Source organism: Papaver somniferum, unplaced genomic scaffold (assembly GCF_003573695.1).
Source record: "Papaver somniferum cultivar HN1 unplaced genomic scaffold, ASM357369v1 unplaced-scaffold_125, whole genome shotgun sequence".
NCBI lineage: Eukaryota > Viridiplantae > Streptophyta > Magnoliopsida > Ranunculales > Papaveraceae > Papaver > Papaver somniferum.
Window position 1 is genome coordinate 9,596,513 of NW_020621603.1, and position 4,692 is coordinate 9,601,204.

Consider the following 4,692-nt stretch of genomic DNA (forward strand, 5'->3'; position numbering starts at 1 on the left):
GTCTAATGTGACCCTTTCCATCACCTGAGAAACGCAAACCAATTAGTCTGGTAAGACGTAATAATTACATAAACGTCCCATAGAGAGACTACACTTCTCAGCTCACCATAAAATTTTAAAAACATCCTTTTAAAAGAGCTGAAACCGCAAGAATACATCTGAACTTCTGGGAAAAACAAATTTGGAATCACTTTACAAACTACTGCTAGAAATATCTCCATCCCTATACCTTCATACAAATGAGTTGAATTGGAATGTCTATAGAGATGTCTCCAGCATTAGTTAAGGAAAAGCATCCGAGATGCTGCACATCAATTTAAAATGAGGTCACCGTTTCCAGTCAGATTGGTGGCCCTTTACATTCCTTTTAGACCACCAAAAGCAGACACATATCTGCAGCCCCACTCAAATTCAAGGAGTTTTCCAAATTTGAGAGCGATGAACAAATATGGTTGCACTTGTGACTTCTTATACCCACTGTAAAACAAAGACATAGATTTATTATGAAAATTCAGGCACACTAAAAAGCGTTTTGACATTCGTAAACCCCATAAAGAGACTATACTTCCCTGTTCACGACTACATTTCCCTGTTATTACGAACATCTGACAAACAACGAATATATAGAGATGGTACTTGGTAGTCTGAAAGGCAATATAGAAAGTGAATGTGTACCATTGGCAAAATTAAACAATGTTTCAAGAAAGGTGTTAAAACAACTGCATATCTTACTTATCCCCATAATTCTACATAATAAGTGAATTGAATATAGAACCTACTTAGAGAAACCAATCTAACTACAACATATTAACATGTTACTTAATAGATGCTCTCATGATCTAGCATCCATATCCATCTTTTGTCTATATAAGAGAAGACAACCTAGAAGGATAAAGTGAAACACCAAAAATAAAAATGAAGAAAATAAAGGAGAAACAATGAGTTCAAAGGATTTTTTTTTTTTGCTCGGTAAAGATAATTTATTAGAATAGGAAGGAATGTTAAGACAACAAACAACCACCGAAGGAACAACGAAGGACAGAAGTGGCCAAGTCCAGACATGATCCAAAGTAGGGAGAAGGAAACTATCAAGGAGGGTTTAAAAACAACTCCTTCCATTTAGAAATTACATCACCAATAGCTATTCCTGCCATACAAAGGATAAATAGACGTGTACATACTTCTCTGTGAATCATGGCTCCAGAGATAATGTTATGAAAACCCTTACATAATACATCACCTATGGTAACTTCAACATAGACTCGCAAACATACCGCCCACATTTTTTCAGCTCACCGCCCCTTGTATTTAGGACTTTGCGCGCAGATTTTCAACAACAACTTAACACAAACAAACATAGACTTAGCCCTATGGTTTTCTGACAAAAGTATTGTTTTGGTTAAGTATTAAAAAAATGATCTTTGCTCAAATGGTAAATGTATCTGACAAACATAGAGATATATAAACTCTTTGGCTTCTACCTTAGTGGGTTGGCTACAAAGAAGTGATATAATTATCTAAACATTTCCTTGTTTGTAGTTGCTGAAAAAATTACAGATCTTAAAATTAAAAAACATGACAAAAGAAAAGGAAAAGGAAGTTCCGAGCAAAATGAACACTAACAAATTAACATACACAATAATGGAAAAATGAATAACCAATTATAAAATTGAAAGTTGAAATAATCTAAAAATAGAATGCTCATAATTCATGTGCCATAAACTTGACTATTTGTCTTATTTATGCTTGTGTCATTTTCTGAATTACCTTATATTTTTGGTTTTTCTTAAGCCGTATCATAAACATCAACCTAGGCATTTCCTGCATCCTGTTTTCAAAAAGCAAAAAGGGTGAGAGCTCTAATCAACGCCACTGCTCTGTAATATACAGGTTAACAGTGTAAAAAGACAACCCTACCTATCAGCAGTTGCTTATTCCTTCCCTAAGTTCCGCATCAAATTCAACATATTTGTGTATATAACACTGCAAAATATCCTAAAAAAATTATAGAAAATTCACCTTTTTGCAGTAATAGACTCATAGATGTAAATTCAATTGATATGACTTACCCAAAATCCTTCATAGATTTTTCAATCAAAATCTGTAAATTAATAAACACTATGGATAAACACTTTCCTAGAACCTTAATAGGATCACCGTAGTAGAACAATTAGACAAAAAAAGAACCAATTAACAATTATCACAGAAGAAATCACGGTTTAGATATCTAACCTGAGCATCCATTGACTAAATGATGTTGATGGTAATATCGATCTCTTTCAAAACCTTACATATTCTACTTCCACTTCTTCCATTGCTGCCATTATATTAATCAAACCTAAACTTTCTCTATTCTGCTTCCACCATCATGAACAACAACAATAGCTAATGAAACTTACCAGAGGTGTATTCCCTATTTTGATGATTTTGATAACCTAATCGAGAGGTTTTCACTTTTCAGTCCTTTGAGTAAATGATGATTAATGTGAAGAGTTAATGAAGGATAACTGCCTAGTAATTAGAAGAGAAACGCTTAAGAAAACAGTTAATGACAGCTAAATCCATATCTTTAATGTGTGTAACAGATGGAAAATTGAGGAAAATCCAATCCGGAACGTTGGACTATGGATTAAAAAGGAGGAATCGTTCTTAGCCACGATTTATCTTTTGTACTCTTGGGGGAATAGAAACCGTCGATTCTCAGAAAAGACTCATGTAGAGCCATCGGATCAACAAAAACACATTTATTTCTGTAAGATATATATATATAACTTGTCTAGGGAGAGTAAGTAAAGAGCCAACTTTCTCTCATCTTGTGTTCTCTCCTTCTCCTTCTTCTTAGTTTCCATATATACATTAGAGCAATAAACCCCTTCATACATGATTTCTATGTTTCTATGTGAATAATTTGGAGAACAATATTTGGAGTGCTTTATGGAATGGAAGAAGCATGTTGTTGTATGGATGATTTATTGGTTGGAGTATAAATGTTGTGATGTAAATTATAAAAAAGGTAGGTTTACTAACTCATCTTCTAATCATATTTATTTGTTATTTTATGGATTGGAAATGATGTCTTCATCTTTTGTTTTATTTGAAATTCTTAATGAATAAGTATGATTGTTGTTTTGCTGATGTATGCATGACCATGAAATTGAAATGAGAAGATTATATACATCAAATTGTAAATATAATTACTAAAAGGAAGAGTTCACTTTACCGTAATAGGGACATGTTTCATGCTAACGGCGGGTAATGATCCCTGAGATTCAAATGGGTAATGATCCCCAGTAGGAACTTGTGTTTCCTGACCATCAATGGCGGCTGTTCGTGCCGGATAACGAAAATGAAACGGGTGATGATCCCCAAGCAATGGGCATGATCCCCATAGGAACTTCTGTTCCTGACCATTAATGGCGGCTTTCCATGTAGAGAAACGATAGGTGGGTGTACGAACCAAGGACATTCGTATCGTGAACTCGTAAACTAAAATGAACTCATAAACTAAAATGAATTGAATAAACTAAAATGAATTGATTAATAACTCAGAATTAAATCGGTTGTTGTGAAATTATAAACAAAATCGTTGAATGCATTTCTTGTGTAATTAATTGAGGTGTTTGTATATTTTTAGAGGATGGGAAAGTATGCTATTGAGCCGTCAACTCATCCCAATTGACATTCTTGCAGATATTAAGGAATGTGGAAGTGGAGATTAAGAAGTTAGTTATCTTGTTGATTGTATTATATTTATTTTATTTGTTTGAAGTGTAATTTTAATTTAAGATTTTGTTGAAAATGTTGTTAGTAGATTTATATAATTAATTAAACTCATGTATAAAAATAATTCTTCAAACTTAGTGAAATAATTATTAAAAAAAAGAACTTTTGTCTCTTTCCGACCCGTAACGCTTCGAGTTCGGAACTCCATATGGGTTTGACCCTGGTCCGGAACTCGGGGTGTTAATTTCGGGACAAAATTTCTTTTAAGGGGGTAAGAATGTAATACCAGGTATTTTTAGTTACCGGTTCGGGTCCGGATTTAACCAAGTTAGTTTGGATCATTGTTTTCTTTGCCTTAACATAGATGGGTTGCCTAGACTAGAAATCCAGGGTGGAAATAAAATCATCTAATTAACTTAAGTAAGAAAATAAAATTAAGGGAAAATGAAAAGAGAAATAAAATATTTTAAGAATATATTTATGTGTATTTATGTTAGTATTAATTCATAGGTTTTGTATTAATATCAATATAAATAATTATAATGATGTATTGCATGTGGTTGCATGTGAATGTAGATAAATAACTTCAATGCGGACATTGATTATTGAGACGTTTCTAGATCGAGCTGTTATTTACTGAAAACAGCTGTGTACCCCTACCAAAATCAGCCGTTATGACTCCTCTTCACTTTGTCTAGCTAGCAGTCTCTTCTTTGGGAAACAAATGTAAGAGGTAAGTTATCTTCTTCGTAGAAAGATAATCAACATGCAATCAACTACTTAGTTGGTTCAAGACTCCAAGTACATATGTAATCTACAAAATAAGTATGTCCGGATAGTTTGAGAGAAACAATGAAGAAAATTGAAAGGCCAACTTTCTTACTAAATGTTGTTCTTTTTTCTTTGAATATTCTGTTTACTATTAGAAAGACAAACAACCAAAACAACTCTATCCTAAGTACTACCATT